The sequence below is a fragment of the Schistocerca americana genome, chromosome 3 (genome assembly GCF_021461395.2).
Source record: "Schistocerca americana isolate TAMUIC-IGC-003095 chromosome 3, iqSchAmer2.1, whole genome shotgun sequence".
Classification (NCBI taxonomy): domain Eukaryota; kingdom Metazoa; phylum Arthropoda; class Insecta; order Orthoptera; family Acrididae; genus Schistocerca; species Schistocerca americana.
The window spans coordinates 102137402-102161164 of NC_060121.1; the positions used below are offsets into that span (position 1 = coordinate 102137402).

The 23763-nt window shown below is 42.8% G+C and overlaps 1 pseudogene; it reads left to right on the top strand.

Annotated features, from left to right (window-relative positions):
* The first annotated feature begins 22093 nt into the window (after window positions 1-22093).
* On the top strand, window positions 22094-22211 carry LOC124607603 (annotated as a pseudogene).
* Window positions 22212-23763: the final 1552 nt, after the last annotated feature.

A 23763-nucleotide genomic window follows, 5' to 3' on the forward strand; every position in this document is an offset into this window, starting at 1 on the left:
AAACAAGGAAAACAAAATAAAGTAGTTTTCGTGTCATAAGCACACAGCCATTCATGTCTGTTGTACAATTCAGAGTTAAATTTCCTATTGAATTGGCGACTTTTCGTTTTAACGGTTTGCAAAATTGTTAAAGCAGGAGTCAGCCTACCTAGCCTCTTGATTTCTAATTTTTCTTCAAACTTTCGTGAACTGAAGGGTTCAGAGAGCAATGAAATTTCCTGATTCATTATTTCACGTATTCACTTGTCACTTGAGCCTCAAAATTCACTGTAGCCCTCGGTAAAATAACTAACACAACGCACAGGAAATAGTTCGCTCGCAGCTACACCTGAACTGGTAAGGTGGCGCGAGAATCCCGTTTTGTTCGAAGATCCGATAGTTCCGTTTCCCTTTGGAAGAGTTCGGGCCATCTTCCTGTGGCTGGCAGGGTGGCCCGGGTGAGTGTTTGTACATACAAGGCCCGCATACGAGTACAGTGTTGCCAGGCGTTGCCCCCGCACCCTGCACCCCCTCTGAGACCTTCAAGACCGCGTTTGCAGCCACAGTGGAATCCCTGTCGCCGTCGGCACATTCCGTCCAACTCCGCTGCGTTCGGCGTTTGGAGCCCGGGCGTTTCAAAAGAGATAAACGGAGCGCTACTTCTCCACTAGTATAGAACGCTCAGAAGGCTAAGACAGTTGAACAAAATTATTCCTTGGGGGTAGCGCAAACCTGCAAACCTATACAGGAGCAGCCCCTGCTACAAATACTCTCATCAGAATAACCTTCTTTGGGCTCTTACCACAGTGAAATGATATAAGACATTAATAAAAATGATGAAAATGAGAGGCGACATGCAAAAGAAGGCATGGAACTTCTCAAATTCTTACACCTCCAAAACTTTCATTTTCCCCTGAGAGGGTAATTAGCCCCAGGTTGGGAACGACAGGTGCAGAGGGTAAACTATTTACCATATGTGTACCCAATTTTATAACAATGATGCAGGATTTGTGTTGTTAATGGTGTTAGTATCGTGACATGCCTCTAGGCGCTGGTACTGGTATGGCGATGTGGCGCCTTCTGGGGATAACGTCTGACGGAGATACAGCAGAGCACGTCTTGGCTAAGTCGCGCATAAGGCCTCCCCCTCCCCCCACCCCTATCCCCAGGGGCTTCTCTTCTTCTGGCGCGTCACCCACACCACGTGGAGTGCCTAGTGTTCAAGGATACCGCCACTGTGTTCTCCAAGCAAGGAGAAAAAGATCACAAAGAATGACCGACCAACATACGCGTTGCCCCATGTCGATGGTAAGATATGAGTGTGTCAGAGACCACACTATGACATGTAACGTACTGCTCAATGGCCATCGTTCTGACAGGCTGTAGGGCTACTCGGATATTTTGGCATGCTTCGCCGAGTGCGCAGTTACACGGATTAGCTGCGTATTCTCCTCCACAGTCCCATTTTCCTTTTTACCTTAGCATCTCCCTTTCAGTTCCCCCACATCTCACAGCTCTCCAAGGTGTTAACTAGTTAAGGATTTCTTACATGTCAACTGTTGTTGTTGTTGTGGTCTTCAGTCCTGAGACTGGTTTGATGCAGCTCTCCATGCTACTCTATCCTGTGCAAGCTTTTTCATCTCCCAGTACCTACTGTAACCTACATCCTTCTGAATCTGCTTAGTGTATTCATCTCTTGGTCTCCCTCTACGATTTTTACCCTCCACGCTGCCCTCCAATACTAAATTGGTGATCCCTTGATGCCTCAGAATATGTCCTACCAACCGATCCCTTCTTCTGGTCAAGTTGTGCCACAAACTTGTCTTCTCCCCAATCCTATTCAATACTTCCTCATTAGTTATGTGATCTACCCATCTAATCTTCAGCATTCTTCTGTAGCACCACATTTCGAAAGCTTCTATTCTCTTCTTGTCCAAACTATTTATCGTCCATGTTTCACTTCCATACATGGCTACACTCCATACAAATACTTTCAGAAATGACTACCTGACACTTAAATCAATACTGGATGTTAACAAATTTCTCTTCTTCAGAAACGCTTTCCTTGCCATTGCCAGCCTACATTTTATATCCTCTCTACTTCGACCATGATCAGTTATTTTGCTCCCCAAATAGCAAAACTCCTTTACTACTTTAAGTGCCTCATTTCCTAATCTAATTCCCTCAGCATCACCCGACTTAATTAGACTACATTCCATTATCCTTGTTTTGCTTTTGTTGATGTTCAACTTATATCCTCCTTTCAAGACACTGTCCATTCCATTCAACTGCTCTTCCAAGTCCTTTGCTGCCTCTGACAGAATTACAATGTCATCGGCGAACCTCAAAGTTTTTATTTCTTCTCCATGAATTTTAATACCTACTCCGAATTTTTCTTTTGTTTCCTTTACTGCTTGCTCAATATACAGATTGAACAACATCGGGGAGAGGCTACAACCCTGTCTTACTCCCTTCCCAACCACTGCTTCCCTTTCATGTCCCTCGACTCTTATAACTGCCATCTGGTTTCTGTGCAAATTGTAAATAGCCTTTCGCTCCCTGTATTTTACCCCTGCCACCTTTAGAATTTGAAAGAGAGTATTCCAGTCAACATTGTCAAAAGCTTTCTCTAAGTCTACAAATGCTAGAAACGTAGGTTTGCCTTTCCTTAATCTTTCTTCTAAGATAAGTCGTAAGGTCAGTATTGCCTCACGTGTTCCAGTGTTTCTACGGAACATGTCAACTGATAATTCTGAAATAAAAGATAAACAATTTAACCGTGGAATAAGAATGTGCCCACTAGTCTCCATCACCTACGAAAGGAAGTTAGGCTGACCTTCATGTCAAAGTCTGAACATTGTACCACGACACACAGTAAAACATTTGTTACCAGTGAACCAAAGGCATTTTTGTTATTTGAAGAGCACAGATCAGCAAAGAAAGTTTCCTGCAATGCGTACCTTGATACGTTCACACTTACTCACATCCACCTTATAACTAAATATCTGTACTGACAAAAATATCCCATATGGTAATGAATGTATGTGAAACTGTAGTGAGAATGGTGGTAGTAGTGTGAACGTGCTGAAGCAGAAAACTGAAGGACCCTTCACAACATTTATTTGTCACAGCAACATTTTAGTAATGACAAAATAAACGGCAAAAAAAACAATATAAAACGTTTAATAGATACCATAATGAAAATAATAACTCAGATTATTAAATGATTAAATAAATCTTTAACTTGCAAGTTATTTTCTTAGTAAGGACATCACCTCTGAAAAAAGGTTTTAGCGGAACTATAATGGAAAATATCAATCACAGAATGAAATTTTCTCTCTGAAGCGGAGTGTGCACTGATATGAAACTTCCTGGCAGTTCGAGTCTCGATCCGGCACCCAGTTTTAATCTGCCAGGAAGTTCAATATTAATCACAAAAATGGTTCAAATGGCTCTGAGCACTATGCGACTTAACTTCTGAGTCATCAGTCGCCTAGAACTTAGAACTACTTAAACCTAACTAACCTAAGGACATCACACACGTCCATGCCCGAGGCAGGATTCGAACCTGCGACCGTTGCGGTCGCTCGGTTCCAGACTGTAGCGCCCAGAACCGCACGGCCACTCCGGCCGGCTATTAATCACAGTTGGAAGACCTACAACAGATAAATCTGGTAAGTAAAAACGTCAACAGACGGAGCTAGCTCCAGCTAACCCCACACATCATTCGGTGCGTTTATTTAGCTCTAGAACATTCACACAGCATAATTATGAAAATAACATAGACACGAGGTAGCAACAACAGAAATTAACTGTAATTAGCGCAGTAAGAAATCAGATGAAGTCCTTTCCGTTCTTCATGGTGATTCACTTGTGACTAAACACAGAAATAAAACTTAGATTCAGTTGATCAGATTCAGCTTTTGTTCCATAGACCCAAAAATGAGGTGATTTTCATGGGTGTGGAATAGGCCAGAAAGTATAACATAAATATCATACACTCAAGAGCAAAAGAAACTGGGTGCACCTGCGTAATATCGTGTAGGCCCCCCGTAAGCACACAGAAATGCCGCAACACGACGTGGCATGGACGCAATTAATGCCTGAAGTATTGCAGGAGGGAACTGACATCGTGAACCCTGCAGGGCTGTCCATAAATTCGTAAAAGCACGAGGGGCTGGAGATCACTTCTGAACAGCATGTTGCAAGGCATCCCAGATATGCCCAATAATGTTCATGTCTGGAGAGTTTGGTGGAGCGTTCCGGGATCCACTCTGTAGCAATTCTGGACGTGTGGGGTGTCGCGTTGTAGTGCACGAACTGTCCAAGTCCGTCGGAATGCACAATGGACATGAATGGATGCAGGTGATTGGACAGGACGCTTACGTACGTGTTACCTGTGAGAGTCGTATCTAGACGTATCAGGGATCCCCTGTCACTCCAACTGCACACGCCCCACACGATTACAGAGCGTCCACCAGCTTCAACAGTTCCTGCTGACATGCAGGGTGAGGTTGTCTCCACACCCGTACACGACCATCCGCTCGATACAATTTGAAACGAGACTTGTCCGACCAAGCAACACGTTTCCAGTCATCAACAGTCCAATGTCGATGTCGACGGGGGCAGGCAACGGGTAAACCTTCGGGTCGTGCAGTCATCAAGGGAACACGAGTGGGCCTTTGGCTTCGAAAACTATTTCGCGACAATACAAAACGTGCTGTTCGTCTTCGAACTTTTTCGATGTACTCCGTCAATGGTAAGGATCCCATACCGCACAGCAGTATTCTAAAAGAGGACGGACAAGCGAAGTGTAGGCATTCTCCTTAGTAGATCTGTTACATTTCCTGAGTGTCCTGCCAATAAAACGCTGTCTTTGGTTATCCTGTCCCACAACGCTTACTATGTATTCTTTCCAATTTAAGTTGTTCGTTAATGTAATTACTAGGTATTTGATTGAATTTACGGTCTTTATATTCGATAGATTTATCGTGTAATCAAAGTTTAACGGATTCCTTTTACCACTCATGTGGATGACCTCATACGTTTCATTATTTAGTGTAAATTGCCAATTTTCACACCATTCAGATTTCTTTTCTAAATCGTTTTGCAATTTGTTTTGATCTTCTGATGACTTTACTAAACGACAGCATCATCTGTAAACAACCTAAGACAGCTGTTCGGATTGCCTCCTCAATATTTATTTAGATTAGGAACAGCAGAGGGCATATAACACTACCGCGGGCAACGCCAGGAATCACTTATGTTTTACTCGATGGCTTTTCGTCAGTTACTGAGAACTGTGACCTCTCTGACAGGGAATCATGAATCCAGTCACATAACTGAGACGATATTTCATAAGCATGTAATTTCACTACAAACCGCTTGTGTCAAAAGTCTTCTGGAAATCTAGAAATACATAATCAATTTGGAATCCCTTGTCAATAGCACTCACCACTTTGTGTGAGTAACGAGCAAAATGTGTTTCAAAGGTACATGTTTTCTGAATCCCTGTTGACTATATGTCAGTAGACCTTTGTCTTCGAGGTAATTCATAATGTTCGAACACAATATATGTTACAAAATATTGCTGCATATCGACGTTAAGGATATGGGCCTGTAATTTAGAGGATTAGTCCTGCTACCTTTCTTGAATATTGGTGTGACATGTGGAACTTTCCAGTCTTTGTATACTGATCTCGCGCCAAGCGAGCGAATGTATACGATTTTTAAGTGTGGAGCTATTGCATCAACATACTCTGAAACGAATCTAATTGATATACAGAGTGGACCGGAAGACTTGCTTTTATTAAGTGATTTAAGTTGGTTCACTATTCGAGTATTGCTACTTCTAAGTTACTTATGTTACTTCGTTAGAGCGACAAGTCAAATAATCTGATGGTGTGTGTACTGAAGGTCTTACCGCACGCACACCACAAGAATAGTAAGTGAATATGGCGCCTGCTAGGTCGTACCAAATGACGTAGCTGAAGGCTATGCTAAACTGTCGTCTCGGCAAATGAGAACGTTTGTAGACAGTGAACCATCGCTAGCAAAGTCGGCTGTCCAACTGGAGCGAGTGCTAGGAAGTCTCTCTAGACCTTCCGTGTGGCGGCGCTCTGTCTGCAATCACTGATAGTGGCGACACGCGGGTCCGACGTATACTAACGGACCGCGGCCGATTTAAAGACTACCACCTAGCAAGTGTGGTATCTGGCGGTGACACCACAGTTAACACCAAAAGTCCCTTCTCGTACGAACTAAGAAGCTCCAATCAGTCACGGTGAAGCTCGTCTATTGTATCTAGTTTATTCATATTGCTGTACAAATTGTTGTTTCGCTTAACCGTCTGCGCCGGAAAAATGTTCCTTTCGTGTGGTGGTCAAAACAATGTCAGAATACTTTTCAGTAATTGCAAGAGACACTGTTAAGTCGTAGATGTTTGATTCACTATGATCCAGCTAAGCCTGTCGTGTCTTATTCATGGGGTCGGATGGTGCTCTCCCATAAAATTGGTCCAGCTAACACTCCTATTGGTTTACCTTGAAAACTCTTTAAAAAGTGCAGTGCAACTACAGTTCTATTTGCCTTTGACAGCCTTGTTCAATCCTGCCAAACCTGTCACACCTTGGACAGCGCAAAAATTGCTATGTTGTACTGTGATATTTTGTAATTATTCATACATGAAAAAAACGTAAATTAGTTACAAACTACAGCGTGCACTCACTTTGTTCAACACGTAAACGTTACTACAGATATTCGGATTTAGGTTACGACATGTCCGAAGGAACAGATACCATCTTCATATAGATAAGGCTTACCGGCCAGTGATCTTCTTCAGTGCGAATGCACTCACATTGCCCGATCTCTTACAGAATCGGTAGATTGATTGCCGCGAGTAATGAGGATAGTGGGCAAGGGCACTACAAATGTGGTTTGTGGAGAGTAAGTTGGAAATGTGGGTCTCACGGGGAGCGTGCCAGGGATAAGTCACTGCAGTCGGACTGTCCTCTGTGTCCTCGATGGCTCAGACGGATAGAGCGTCTGTTATGTAAGCCAGAGATTCCGGGTTTAGGTCCCGGCCGGGGCGCACATTTACAACTGTCTCCTTTGAAATTTACCAACGCATGTAAGCAGCTAAGGGCCTGGATTTAATTGTAATTTCAGTCTTCAAAATTTTCCTCTCGAATTTCAGTATGTTGCCACAGCAACTGCTTCGACACAGATCTTCAGGTAGTTTTGCGATACAAGCGCCATGGGTGGCCATGAACTTTGAAAGAAATTCCGCACTCAGTGGCGCGATATCATTTTCCGCGTAGTCACGCATTTTCTAGGCAATCGGATGTTCTGCTCTTAGACACAGAGTACGACGATGCGCGGCATGTTCCGTCTTTATTGCGCCAGGGTCATTGCGTAATAGTTCGCACGAAGCAGCTCGTCCACTGCCATTGTACAGGGCATGGACACTCAGACTGAGGAAATGACCGCTTGATGCAAAGTTTATGAGGAAAATCAGTCAGCTCCGCAGTAACGCGTTTTTTAGTGGCCTCACCCATCCTGACCATGGCTATGCATTTATATTGATTTCGTGGGTCCATTCTGAAACACAAGAGAGTTGTTACTGACCGATGCTTAAAGTAAGTTTCCTTTCGTTGTCCCCATGACATCCATAACTATTAAAAGTACGGTATCGACTTTGTCTTCTACCTTTTGTCTTGAAGGTCTTCTGAGGTCTTTTTCTCGTACGTTGGTCCACAATTTGCGTCAACCGATTAGCAACTGTCTTATTCCACCAACGGCGTACACTATGTGACCAGTGCACCTTTTCAGCCACAGTGTAACGATGGAGCACAACGATTCGTTCAGACGTCGAAAAGACACGTGGATAAATTCTACATCTCCCACACATGGGACCAGACAATAAAAATTTTTCTGTCCCCTCATCAAACCTTGCCACACGGCTGGAAGTCGCCGGCAGAATTGTTACACAGTTATAGGCACAGTACCCTGTTACATCTCTTGCAGCCGCCACGGAAACAGAATATTCCACCAGGTCGGACAAAGTTTTCGCTGCAGGATGAAGTCTTCTGCAAAGGCTTTCGCAAGCAACAGCGTGGGGTCATTACCAAAGCAATTCGATGCTCTTCATACGTTATCTGCGGCTCTGCTGGGCTACTGTGGCGCCACCAAAACCACCTACGCCACACATACGAGTACGTCAGTGATTCTGCCGCAAGATGTTTGTGGTCACGTACAATCGCAGCCGCCCCTCTGTGAGTCGCGGCCGGTAGCTTCGTCTGTGGCGCCCACGGAGATCGACGCGCCCCCGCCGCCGCCCCCGCCGCCGTCCCCACCGCCGCTCTGCTGACGCCACCGGCGCCGCCTACCACCCAGCTGCCCGAGCGTGTGTCGGTGGACCTTAAGCCCTCTTGGAAGGTCATCAGGCCGCTTCGGAAGATCCCCTCGCTGTTTCGCTGTTCAGCCGACCACAGCATTTACGTCTCCTGATGCAGCCATGTTTCCCGCATCTGGTTTTTCCACTGATGTTCCTAGATGTCCATGCGATGGATACGAAAGTGCAGGTAGAGAGGTGCCATCAGCCACAGATCCCCTCCCTGACTAATTATCTGTCCTCCCTCTCCCCCTCCTTGCCACTGTCGTCTCATGCATCCACCCTATATGACGATGGGGCAGAGGTTTCGATTGGAGGGGGGGGGGGGGGGGGGTGAATGTGGGGAATGTGGTGTCATCCAGAAATCGCGGTGCCACACCACAGTCTGCAAAGTGATGACACACTGCAGTCTGCAGTGACATATGGGAAGCGCTCCTGCAAACACCCCCCCCCCCCCCCTCTCAGTACAGTAGCTCCCTCACACCGGAGATGGAGATCAATTTAGACCCCAGCACTAAAGTGCTCTGCCCCAGTTGCAGACCTCAGCTGCAGCAATCGACATCATAGTGTAGGACCAATGAGTAGTTACAGCCTTAGATGTACTGTTACAACTCACGAGACGAGTTTGTTAACTAGTGCATCAAGTGAACATTTGCTAATCTAACAAAACGATTAACTTTCTCGACCAAACTATTAATAACACTAACAATAAACGTTGCTTCAAAGTTTACAGAAAGCCTAACACAACAGATTGTGTTATCGATGCACACTCATGTCATCCGACAGCCCAAAAACTCGCATTCTTCCACAAATGCTTAACAGATTAATAAATTTGGCGCTAGAAGACGAAACAGTTCAGAAGAAAATAAAAATCTTTGAATATATAGCTCAACAAAATGAATATGACGCCACAATTATGCTACAATAAAACACAACCAGAAGGGCACAATATACATAAAGAAATAACACTAAGCATACACACGACTAAAAAGAAGAAAACAACATACGTCACCACAACCTATCTAGGAAACACCTCACAGAAAAATTCAGTAAAACTGACATCGCCTTTGTGTATCAAAACACACACACCATCAAACACGAAATCCAAAAAAGGCAACTCGAAAATTCCCATACACAACAACCTCCGCATTTACAAAATTTTATATAACACATGCCACAAATTCTACGTAGGACAAACCGGTAGAAACTTCAAAATTAGATATAAAGAGCACACCAGAAAAAGTGAAAACAACCCATTCACATTTTTTCAACATCTAGAAACAAAAAAACATGACGTAAAACCTACAAACGAAGCGCTAGAAATCCTCCATATTACGTAGAAGGGAGCACTAATGAACATCCTTGAGGGGGCAGAGATATATTCACATGCATACAGCAACCCTATAAATTTACTGAACAAAGAAACCGACCCAAAGCACAAAAAGTAGACAGAAAACTTTATTTCCTTTATAAATCAAGAAAACGGGCAAAGTAATAAATGAGAGGCGCTAAATAACACGTATCCATAGTAACAGTGATAACAACATGAAGGGGATCAAATAAAGACATAAACATCGAGAAAATTATTACGAAAACATGAGAATATAAAATAATAATCTCAAATAAAACTAAAACAAATCCCAGACATAAACGTAATTAGAACGAAACCTATAAAAATAATAAAAAACAACAGAATTTCATCACATCACTTATTTATAATTGTAACTATGTAAACATGTAACATCGCTGATCCACTGTCATCCAAGCTGTCAAGAGAAAAATAGCGTACCTAAAAACCAACTAAAATCAGATATACATCTCCAGTGTACATCTAAAGAGAAACTAATAATTCTAAAAAAAGACAGGACATGGCAACAATAATATTACATGTAAGGCAAAACACCTAACGATTTATTATAACTTTTCTGATCATAGTTATAGACCATTGTACTAAGACCATCGCACCTGATTATGGCAATATGCCGAAATGGGCTCATCGTGAATGATTTATAAAATAAAAACCATTTAAAGAGCAGTGTATCTGGCTGATATTTGAAACAGTCAAGTCATTAAAAGGCATATTTTGCACTGTGGGCCCCAAAGAACAAAAGTTAATATATGAAGGGCTTATTTCAATAGTGGTACAAGTCCATTACCTCCACTTTTCTGTCTATAATGCCTCTTACATTAATGTTCCAAGCAAACAGAAAGAAAGGTTCATCTCTAGCAAGAAGTCATATGCTTGAATATTTCTGGTATCTCAACAGCAGATTTTTCAGCGCTCATTTAACTTTAGGACACTGTATCACAGAATGAACAAAAGTGGAGTTGTGCCACTATTGTAATAAGCACTTCATATGACAGTTGTAAATTATCCAGTACTATTGTGTCAAAGAAGTATGTCAAAGATAAGTATATCTGTTATTCATTTACGTAATATATGAACTAATATTTCATGTGTTCTAGTCTGATGAGCCTTCTCTCAGAGCAATCGAAGAACCCATAGTTACGGCTGGACGAAAGTAGTTTCGTCTAGTCACAACGGATGCCATCATCCTCAGGCTGAAGACGCAAGAGACATTGTTTCCAGGTGTCCAGTCTCTTCCGTTTCACGTCAGCAGCGAGCATCCGACACACCCGCCGTGCTCACAGTTTTCTGTACAGCACCTCTGCAATGATGGGTTCTTCACGCTCTCGTGATGCGCCATACTGACGTGAGAGCTGTGTCTGTCTTATCCGACGATTTTCTACGACGAGTTCGTCAACCAGATTCCGATTAACCCCGTCGACTGCTGTACTTGCTCGTCCACTAGTGAATAGCTGGTAAAGAAGTCGTGATCTCAGTCAACTGTAGCGGTTAACCATATAACTTCATAGCACACAGTACTGCGATTGCAACAGCTACGGCGAATACAGATCTCTACTTTAGTCTTAGGTGCTTAGAGGATTAAGCAGTGGTTCTGTTACAGCCTTGATCGTTACATTACAGCTAAACGATTTGCGTTGATTCTTGCAATGGAAATCGTGAGAACGGACGGTAATTCGGATACATTTCTAGCAGGGGCGGATCCAATCGCGAAGCTCGCCTCATCACCTTTGAGGAATCCGTGCTGTCCGAGGCAGAAGTGCGGCAAGAAATCAGATTCGAGTCACAATCAATGTAGCCCTGACCAAGTTATCGAAACGTTTGTTACGCATGAAGAGGAGATTTTTATCGTTAGGTGAAAGTATATCAAACAAGAAATTCAACGACATCCTCATCTTCCGAGACCGTGCAATTCATGCGTCTTCTTGCCGTCTACACCTATTACCCCCGTGGATATTAAGAAGACATCCACGGAGGTCTATTCTTTGAGCACTTACTACTCGTCGATGTTTCATGCAAAGCATTCATTTTGTTTGATAGTTTAAGAAGCTGCGAGAACAAAGCTGTCTGAGGGTGAATTGTGGTAGCTATGTTTATTTCACTCATGAGGTGTGTAGCAACCGAGTAGACGAACGTCTCCAGCAGAAAGGATCTCTGTAAGATGAAAGAAGCAGAGGTTAGTGAGTGTTTTGACACAGGGGCAGGGTACACAATACAACACAGAACTGATACGAATTATTTATAGAAGAACGGAGAAACTGGTAGTATCAGAAGTTCAGAAGTTCAGTTGGGGTTCCTGAGAAGTGAAGAAACACTCGAGGCAATACTGACCCCATAACTTATCTTAGAAGACAGGTTAAGGAAAGGCCAACCGACGGTTCAGCGGCGCTCTTTCGTCAATTATGATCATTGATATGGGACAGCTGCGCGTGGCGAAACATTTTGTAGATCCAGGTTTTAACTTTGAACATATTGTATATACTGGCTTCAACTTTAGTATGCCAATGTATCTTATGTCAACTATCCAGCTAATTAACATATGGGGTACATTTATGGCGCAGATTGACCACATGTATTAGCCTGTTCTGAGACCAGATGATGGTAACCGTAAATAAAGTTTTTACAAATGTCATCTTAACTGAGAAGTTGTCTTTCTTCAAATCTGTAGCATTTAGGCAGTTGAGTAGGATGTTGAAAGTTCGCTTTAAATAATGAACACGGTGAAAGTTCTCTTTAAATAATAAAAATGTGACTGACGTACTGTTTCTGATTCTAAGATCTGACCTGTAATAATAAATGAATTGTCATAATAAAACTAGTATTGTCGTTACATGAAGGCAAAGCTGTACTGTAATAATTAATTCGTGTAATGAAAAGGGAACCATTTCATACTGTAAAAGTTATCAATCTAACTGCAAGAATTTTGAACACTATAAACTGCCTGAATAATGAACTTTGACACAAAACCTACGATAATTCGTTTTGGAAAACTGATCACAAAAACTGTCTATTAATGACATAAGTTGGCCCTGATTGAATAAATAAAAAAAAATAAAAACATCTAGTCCTTGCCTCTATTCTGCACAAATCTGGATAACGCGTTGCAGCACTGCTCTGTCTTGTGCACCGCTGTAGTAAAGCTGTAAATTTCTGCATCTACACAGAGACATTCCTGAGGTGCAGTGAGTTCTCTGTCAGTTGCAAATCTAAGTATACTCTGGAAAGAAAACCATAATCAATTAAAAATTGTAAGAGAAAGGTAAGTGAAAAATGAAATATGTGCACAAACAACACTAACCTTTTTTGTAATACTGTGAAAAAGTGCTCATTGCTGATTTTAAATTTAATGAGCGTCTTAACATCCAGATAATATACTTTAATATCTTTCAAATCCAGCAACCCTCAGTACAATAACCAAGACAGTCCGATGTCGCAGCAACGGTGACAAAAAAAGTAACATCATTATAATAGTTACCTCTGACATTAAGCTTCTGGTACGCACTTAGTTCCATTAAACTTCCTCCTTCACAAGTCAGTTTCGTTAAACACATTGATAAATTGAGACTTTACATTTGAAACATAACATTACAATTTCTCCCTCATTCCAACACAGCGTAATATTATCTGACCACTGCGCCTTCGCGCACACCAAAGATAATAACCTAACTTCTGCGATATCGCTTTACAACATCGCTGCTCGCTCACAATCGATTGAGACACCAAAATTACACATGACACCTACCAACGTAAGACAATTAACAAAAAAAAAAAAAAAAAGGCGGAAGCAAAGGTGATGATTTGCAGACGGTGGATTGCAGTAGTGTTACCAGCAGAGAAAATATGTCCCAAGCAGAATCTTTAGAAGCAAAAAATTTTTCCTTTGTTTTACGAAATACTAATGGTATTCAACATTTGAAATAAACAGGCCGCGTAGCGTACGTGACACTAACTCTAAAACTCACTATACAGGGTGTTACAAAAAGGTACGGCCAAACATTCAGGAAACATTCCTCACACACAAATAAAGAAAAGATGTTATGTGGGCATGTATCCGGAAACGCATAATTTCCATGTTAGAGCTCATTTTAGTTTCGTCAGTATGTACTGTACTTCCTCGATCCCCGCCAGTTGGCCCAATCGAAGGAAGGTAATGTTGACTTCGGTGCTTGTGTTGACATGCGACTCGCTGCTCTACAGTACTAGCATCAAGCACATCAGTACGTAGCATCAACAGGTTAGTGTTCACCACGAACGTGGTTTTGCAGTCAGTGCAATGTTTACAAATGCGGAGTTGGCAGATACCCATTTGATGTATGGATTAGCACGGGGCAATAGCCGTGGCGCGGTACGTTTGTATCGAGACAGATTTCCAGAACGAAGGTGTCCCGAAAGGAAGACGTTCGAAGCAATTGATCGGCGTCTTAGGGAGCACGGAACATTCCAGCCTATGACTCGTGACTGGGTTTAATATTTTTTGTGGGATCTAAAATTTAAAAAACCTCTCTCACACCGGCCTGATCTAGATTCACTGATCAGGATAGTAAAAACATACGTATATTAAGGGAATTTTCATTCACAAAGCAGGCTTATCACATTCGCACAGTTCAATACTGTTCTATCCTGATTAAATTGAGCTTAACTTAAATTCCATAAGGCAGTGAAGCAATTTCGAAGTCTCGGTGCGACGAAAATTGTCAGTCGATCTCCTGAAAACATTGCAATAATTATTAACTTTCGGTGATCACATGGGGAAGACCGGAGAGGTGCTGATAAGACCGTGTTAGCCTATTTATAGTAATAAACTGGATATCTTGAGCATACAAAACGGCAGGTTCGTTCAGTGTAAATCAGACGTTCCCCACTGATCCCGTGCAACACAGCGTAGTAAGCAGACACTGTCAATAATAATCAGTTAAATAATACGCGAACACACTTACTTTAGTTTAGTTCATGTATTAAATTCCTTCTCATACAGAATCTCATCAAGATGGCGACTAGCTCAACAATACATACATATACATCCTCCTTCTTTCACGGCTACTCGGCAAGATCTCCCTCATTCTCTTCATAGATAGCAGAGAAGCTATTCCGTGGAGTAAATGGACGCTCCAAGGAATAGTAGGGCTTGAAACTACTTTGCATTGATAATCATCGTTTATTAAAGTTTAGGAATCGGTAGGATAAGAAGAGATATTTCGAGATATGTACTGAGTTATATAATTTATAAAATTTCTGAAAATATCGCGAAGAGACCGCTGCAAGAGACATTACACGGGGAAGACCTAGAACGACGAGGACACCTGCAATGGACGAGGCAATTCTTCGTGCAGTTGACGTTAACCCTAACGTCAGCGTCAGAGAAGTTGCTGCTGTACAAGGTAACGTTGACCACGTCACTGTATGGAGAGTGCTACGGGAGAACCAGTTGTTCCCGTACCATGTACAGCGTGTGCAGGCACTGTCAGCAGCTGATTGGCCTCCACGGGTACACTTCTGCGAATGGTTCATCCAACAGTGTGTCAATCCTCATTTCAGTGCAAATGTTCTCTTTACGGATGAGGCGCTGGTACGTTCTGTTGCTGTGTGTTTCCATTCCATAACGAATGTGATTTGAAGAGAAGTAATAAAACAAGCTCTAACATGGAAAGTAAGCGTTTCCGGACACATGTACACATAACATATTTTCTTTCTTTGTGCGTGAGGAATGTTTCCTGAAAGTTTGGCCGTACCTTTTTGTAACACCCTGTATAGCTGTCATTTTTCATCCTGAAGCTATTGAAGTGTACATGATGTTCTGAAATTCCCGTTACAAACTTCTTGGACTTGTATAGGGGAGTGACTAGATAATATTTTGAATTGGAACCCATGTCCAGAAATGTACCGTTTCTGTGGTACAGCCACTGGAAAACATGCTGCTAACACGACCCTTTCCACAAGTAATTGATTAGGCGTGACCCAGTACATCATTTGTTTTACGGTTCCACTCAGTAATAGCCAAAGAAATAGCTTTTGTACTCGTTGGCGGGTTCTCTTCAAAGTGATGCAGTACAGCCTCTTACAGTTCGTGTGCGCGGCGTCTGCTTAGAGCACAACAGTCACGCTTGCTGACGGTGAAGCTACCCTTTCTCGAAGTCGTTGCGCAATCGTGGCGAAAAGAGCATACGAAGGAGTCGGACGTTGTGGAGAACGATCTTGATAAAGGCAACGAGCAGCTCCTCCATTACGATGAGCTTCGTCATTCGGAGGGATCATGTCGGTGTATCCTGCAAACGTGTTTTCAACCACGTTGCTCTAACACTTACAGAGGCGTGAAGGAGCCTCGAGCCAAGTCAGAGAGGCAATACAGACGATAAATGACATCAGCCGATTCGACGTCAGCACCCTCCACCATGACAAGACTGTTGCATACGTACCTAGCAAACATGTTTTCGAACCGCTCTAACACGGAAATGGTACGTTTCTGGACATTGGTTGAGGCTCAAAATATTATGTACTTATTCCCCTCTGCAAGTCCTCCAAGTTTATAAAGCGAGTTTGTGAACACCCTGTATATCAAACTAATCGGGAAGAAGTATAGAATTTAATAGAGTTATAAAAAAAATTGCTCACCAGTGGCTGTTGACCGAAGAGGCGAGGAGGTGCGCACACCGGTGCCAAGCGTCTGTATTGGTAGCAGCTGTGGTCCTGACCGCGGCTCTGTCCGTTTCGTGCTCTGTTTTGCTTCCTCACCGTTCAAAGATTCAGTTAGTTTTATTTTTATTCACACGTCTAGTTCCGTAGGACCAAACTGAGAAGCAAATCTCCAAGGTCATGGAATGTGTCAGTACATGAAACTACAATAAAAAATAATAACAGATAAAATGAAATGTTTTTGAATCCAAAAAAGTCAAGCTATAAGTTTAAGTAAATGCCGTCAAGAATATAACATAGGAAACAGCATAATTTTTCAATGAACTCCTCTACAGAATAGAAGGAATGACCCACGAGGAAACTCATCAGTTTCGAATTGAAAAAGGGTGAATTACTGTTAAGATTTTTGAATTCTTCTGGTAGATTATTCAAAATGGATGCAGCAGTATACTGCACACCTTTCTGCACAAGTAAAGGAAGCGCGATCCAAATTAAGATTGGATTCCTGCCGAGTATTCACTGAGTGAAAGCTGTTAGTTCTTGAGAATAAGCTGATATTTTTAACAAGAAACAACAGTATATATATATATATATATATATATATATATATATATATATATATAGAGAGAGAGAGAGAGAGAGAGAGAGAGAGAGAGAGAGAGAGAGAGAGAGAGAGAGAGGCCAATGTCAGAATACCCAAACTAGTGAACAGGGGTCGACAAGAGATTTGTTAAGTTACACCACTTATTGCCCGAACCACCCGTTTCTGAGCCAAAAATATCCTTTGAGAATGGGAAGAGATACCCTGAAACAGAATACTGTATGACATAAGCAAATGAAAATAAGCAAAGTAGACTAATTTTCGCGTCGAACGATCACTTGCTTCAGATACCGTTCGAATAGTAAAAATGGTAGCATTAAGTCTTTGAACAAGATTCTGAACGTGGGCTTTCTACGACAGTTTACTTGTGGTGTCACCGCCAGACACCACACTTGCTAGGTGGTAGCCTTTAAATCGGCCGCGGTCCGTTAGTACACGTCGGACCCGCGTGTCGCCACTATCAGTGATTGCAGACCGAGCACCGCCACACGGCAGGTCTAGTCTAGAGAGACTCCCTAGCACTCGTCTAGTTGTACAGCCGACTTTGCTAGCGATGGTTCACTGTCTACATACGCTCTCATTTGCAGAGACGACAGTTTAGCATAGCCTTCAGCTATGTCTTTTGCTACGACCTAGCAAGGCGCCATATTCAGTTACTATAAGTACTATCTTCAAGAATGTATTGTGACTCATGTACCGTCAAGAGCGACGTTCATCATTAATGGATTAAAGTTATCAAACTAATTATGTCCGCTTTCTGAATTCTCATTCTTTGACATGTTCCAGACCTCACGTCAGTATAGTTCTTCCCTCCTCACGCCAGCCTGCGTGAGCTAAAACGCGTGCATTTCGGCCTCCACTCGTAACACGGTGTTGGCTCTTCTGCTAACACAAAATTACTACTTATGTGAACACGTAGAAATTTGAACTGTTCAGCTTCACTAATCATATGCCCATTCTGTGAAATTAAAACGTCGGGTTTTGTTGAATTGTGTGTCAAAAACTGTAAAAACTAAGTCTTAGTCTGATTTAGCGTTAGTTTATTTTCTACAAGCCATGAACTTATGTCGTGCCTGCACTATTTGAAACAGAGCCAATGTTGGACACAATATCTTTTATTACCAATCTGGTCTCATCAGCGAATAGAATTTTACAATTACTGTAATACTAGAGGACATATCATTTATACAGATAGCCCCTCTGGGTGTCTGTGTGTGTTGTTCTTAGCATAAGTCAGTTCAAGTAGTGTGTAAGCCTTGGGACCGATGACCTCAGTGGCTTCGTCCCTTAGAAATTCACACACATTTGAGCATTTATATAAATAAGGGACATGAGTGGCCCCAACACTCATCCCTGGGGTAGCCCGTATTTGACTACGCCCCACTCAGACCCCACATCACAGCTGTACTTGACACTTTGAATACTGACCTTTTGCTGTTTGTTGTTAAAGTAAGAGGTGCACCAATTATGAGCTACTCTCCCTATTCCATAATGGTCTAACTTCTGGAGCAATATTTTGTGGTCAACACAATCAAATGCCTTAATTAAATAAAAAAATGCCTAGCGTTTGAAATCTTTTGTTTAATCCATCTAGTACATCACAGAGAAAAGAGAATGCATCTTTTTAAGTTGTTAAAACACTTCTAATGCCGAACTGTACATTTGATAGCGATAGTTATTCGCACACACTCAAATCTGCCTTTGGGTTAGCGCTACAACCCACTGGTCTAACGAGGGATGATATTTCATGAGTATTATCATTCATTTACTGGTTTACCGTTGGGTAACTCCACAGATTATAAAGACAGGGTGTAAAGAAATGACTCTCTACAGTACCTCACAAACCATTACTACCTGGGAACAACAAACACAAAAATAAACAAAAGAAAAAGCCATCGCTCGTTCTCCCGGCGAATACATATTGAAGAAGAGGAGAGATCTGGAGTTGTTCCTAGGCTGAAACCTGTATGGTGCCTTAACGAGCTACTATGATTCATAAATACTTTAGTGTGACGGCAGCAATTAAAAGAACATTGAAACCGTGCTTTTAATTGAGGTAGCTGCTTCTACTATTGTACAGTTGCTGCAAGAGCACACGTTAGCCGTGCAAAGCTCCAGAAAAAAGAGCGGAAAATTCCACCTCGGTTCAAAATCTCGCATAACATCAACCCAGTCTTCTCTACAGTTTTGAGGGGAAAAGTAGAAAAAAAATTCAGTAATTTACAAGCAATTCGACCGAAGGAACATCCTCAACTGATCATTAAATCAGAGGTTGAAAATGCCGCTTAAGTTGTAGGGTTCTTTTTATTTAAAACACGACTGGTTTCGGGCTCTTATATGCCCATCGTCAGGTGTTATGCTGAAACTAAAGACCGGAGCTAATAATAGTTTTTTCAAGCAGTAGTGCACATAAAATAGCAAAACAGAAGTTCCATGTAACATTTCAGAAACGAGCGGTCGGGGTAGGTGCTGTCAAAACCTAAGTCAATGGCAAAATGACACCAGACAATATTAAGGACAACTGCCGGGCTAAAGAAATTCGCAGTGAACTTCAGGACACTTACACTCTGCTCTTTGACCCCGAGCGCCTTAGTGGGCGAGTACAGGACGCGGTGTATCACCAATGAGCGTAGGGCGTACACGAAGGGAGGAAGCAAAAGTACTGTCATCTGTTGACGGGGAGAAGAACGCGGGGCCCACTATCCCGCCCTTTGACAATTTGAATTAGTGATTTACATTCAATATGAAAAAAGCATTACATAGAAAGTTACATAGAGAATGTTTGGAGCTCATTATGAGTTGTAAAGGAACATATTGAACAGGGCAGTACAGAACTGTGCTAAAACTAACTGGAAGCCGGAAACATAAAATTTATGTATAAACTGTAAAACGCAATGAAAACTTTCCCTCTCCACGAGTGGCATGCATAATGTGAATAACGCGTTCGAAAAAATAAGATTCCTCTCACATTCCCTGATACACATACACACTCACACACACACACACACACACACACACACAGAGAGAGAGAGAGAGAGAGAGAGAGAGAGAGAGGGGGCAGAGAGAGAGAGAGAGAGAGATAAACACTAATGTCATTAGACTTAGATTTATGGAAATGTGAATGGACATGTGTTATCCTTTCAGCATTTCCGCTCCTTATATCCTTATATCTCTAGAGTGTTGCTTGTTCAGAAATAAACACTTATTCACATATTCTTCGACTTTTGACTGTTAGTGTTCAGCATCAAACAAGGGTTTTCTGACGATTTCATCTGACTCTGGCAAACATTCTGCGATGATGTGTAGTAAGAAAATGTGGTTCCTTAGAACATATTAGGAAGCAAAAGTGGACAGGAAAAGCGCTTCGAGCGCAAAATGATTATCGGTGATGATGTCAGATTTCGTTGTAGTAGATGCCTCGAAGCAGAACTTCAAAGTGTAACTATCTCTGACAACAGCATTTGGAAGCGTCAGAGCTAACCTTTGCGCCACTGTTGTCTCATCCATTCCATAATGGTCGACCTATGATCGCATAACGAAAATCGATGGCTTGTAGCTTGCCAGAACCGTGGAAATGTCTGCTTCTATTTAGTGTATGAATACTACATTTTAGTTGGAAACGGAGCGTCGTACGGGCTAATATTTAAGAGAAAACGTGCTTTCTCAAGAATTGTTTGTCGAGTGTCAGCCTTGAGGACTCACTGAAATCTGACCGTAATTAGGAATAAAATTTCCTTCTTACAGCTTTAAGATACAGTCTTGTCCTATTTGCAGGCGGATTTTCATTATTTTCTTAATAGTTGTTTCATTGTCATAACGTCAAACGCAAGACGCTACGACTGAACTTCACTTTGTAGCTATTGCGGCGGAGAAAGCGCGTGTGTAAAGCCTGCACTTTTATTGGTTTTATCGTGTGTCTTTATACTGACGAATAACCCATGTTTGTCAGTTAAGTCTGCTGCAATGGGCGGTAAGCCCCTACTCCTCAGCGAGGAATGGCAACTTCGTAGTCACTTTCCAATACGCCGCCGAGCGAGGTGGCAGCGCGGTCACAGGCGCCGTTTCACGGACTGTGCGGTCCCTCCCGCCGGAGGTTCGAGTCCTCCCTCGGGCGTTGGTGTGTGTGTTGTTCTTAGCATAGGTTGGTTTAAGTAGTGTGTAAGTCTAGGGACCGACGACCTCAGCAGTTTGGTCCCTTAGGAATTCACACATATTTGAACATTTTTCCAATACAGCATTTCCGCTTTAAGTTGTTGTCGCGAAGAGAGGTCAATAATATGGGACATTGCAACTGAACACTGGATAAGCAATGAAGCGCCAAAGAATCTGGTATAGGCATGCCTTTTCAAATGCAGAGATACAGTACATAAATCGGCAGAATACGGCGCTGCAGTCGGCAAAGCCTGTATAAAACAAAAAGTGTCTGGTGCTGTTGTTAGATCGGTTACTGCTGCTACAATGGCAGGTTATCAAGATTTAAGTGAGTTTCAAATTGGTGTAATAGTCGGCGCACGAGCGATGGGACACAGCATCTCCGAGGTAACAACGAAGTGGGGATTTTCCACTAAGACCATTTCATGAGTGTACCATGAATATCAGGAATACGGAAAACATCAAATCTCCGACGTCGCTGTGCCCTGAAAAAGATCCTACAAGAACGGGACCAACGATGACTGAAGAGAACCGTTCAACGTGACAGAAGTGCACCCCTTCCGCATATTGCTGCAGATTTCAATGCTGGGCGTTCATCAAGTGTTAGCGTGCGAACCATTCAGCGAAACATCATCGATATGGCCTTTAGGGCCCTTGATGACTGCACGACTCAAAGCTTTACGCTTTGGACTGTTGATGACTGGAAACATATTGCCTAGTCGGACGAGTCTCGTATCGAATTGTATCGACGTGTACGGGTATGTAGACAGCATCATGAATCCATGGACCCCGCATGTCAGCAGGGGACTGTTTAAGCTGGTGGAGGCTCTGTAATGGTGTAGGACAATGCGACAACCCACACGTCCAGAAATGCCACAGAGTGGCTCCAGGAACACTCTTCTGAGTTCAAGCACTTCCGCTGGCCACCAAGCTCCGTAGATATGAACATTATTAGTATATCTGAGATGCCTTTGGCAACGCCCTTGCCGCAGTGGAAACACCGGTTCCCGTGAGATCACCGAAGTTAAGCGCTGTCGGGCGTGGTCGGCACTTAGATGGGTGACCATCCAGGCCGCCATGCGCTGTTGCCGTTTTTCGGGATGCACTCAGCCTCGTGATGCCAATTGAGGAGCTACTCACCGAACAGTAGCGGCTCCGGTCGAAGAAAACCATCATAACGACCGGGAGAGCCGTGTGCTGACCCCACGCCCCTCCTATCCGCATCCTCCCTTGAGGATGACATGGCGGTCGGATGGTCCCGGTAGGTCACTCGTGGCCTGAAGACGGAGTGCTTTGGGATGCCTTGCAATGTGCTGTTCACAAGAGATCTCCACCTCCTCGTACTGTTACGGATTTATGGAGAGCCCTGCAGGATCCATGATGTCAGTTCCCTCCAGCACCACTTCAGACACTAGTCGAGTCCATGCCACGTCCTTTTGCGGCGTTTCTGCGTGCTCACGGGGGCCCTACACCATATTAGGCAGGTGTACCAGTTTCTATGGCTCTTCAGTTTACATGCATCTCTCAGTAAATGAATAATGATGGTTCAAATGGCTCTGAGCACTATGGGACTTAACTGCTGTGGTCATCAGTCCCCTAGAACCTAGAACTACTTAAACCTAACTAAGGACATCACACACATCCATGCCCGAGGCAGAATTCGAACCTGCGACAGTAGCGGTCACGCGGCTCCAGACTGTAGCGTCTAGAACCGCACGGCCACTCCGGCCGGCTATGAATAGTGAGACATAATGTAGATTTTAACAGTAACAAACTGAAGAATCGGTTGTCTAGAATAAATTTTGCAGGAAAGAACTGTGAATGAAACGAAACTTACCTTAATTGCTTTCGCTGGTGCCGGAGATCTCGCTGCTGTTATTGCAGTCGTCTTCTTGGATCAGCAACGGTTCTTTTGCTATGTCAAGACAGTCGGTTCTTTGAGCAGAACTGTTTCCATGTTTGTGTACATGACTCACTGCATTCCTCATGACTCTTTAGGGAAGATTTTCCAGAGCAGTGCAACTCAACGAAAAATCATTTATCTTAAAACTCTCGTTCTCATTTGCCACCTTGTTCTTGATAAATTCTCAAGTAATTTCAATGGCGTTGAATTCGCACTGCGCCACAGACAACCACAGAAGTTTAACTTCCTAGTCCGCTGAGCGCAGAACACTTTCCGAAATGTATTCTTGTAGCCTGAAGTGCTGTCGCGCGTGTTCCAGTACGCCAGCTCTAGTAAAATCCACATATAAAGTAACATTAGATGGAAGCTCTACATTATTCCTTTTCATTCATGAAGTAGTAAATTCCTTTCTCCATTTCATGGATGGATTGAGATACTGATTTTTTCATCGTGCTGCACGAAGCCCGATCCAAGACAATCGATCTGTTTGGTAATTTTTCAAAAACGTTTCTAGTCCCTCGCATTCACCTTAGAATGATAATAATCTGCCCCTCCTTTTTGCCAATAGGTCATAAGCCAACATTTTGCACGAAACCATCTTCATTCCCAGAGTGAGGCATTATATTCCCTTTTCCAGAACTGGGTGATGTTTCAATTCCTCCTTTTCAGCCATTATATTCTTGAACGCTTCCTCCTCCAATGCATAAGGCATTCTTTATTGCTGCCATCTAAAATCTCTG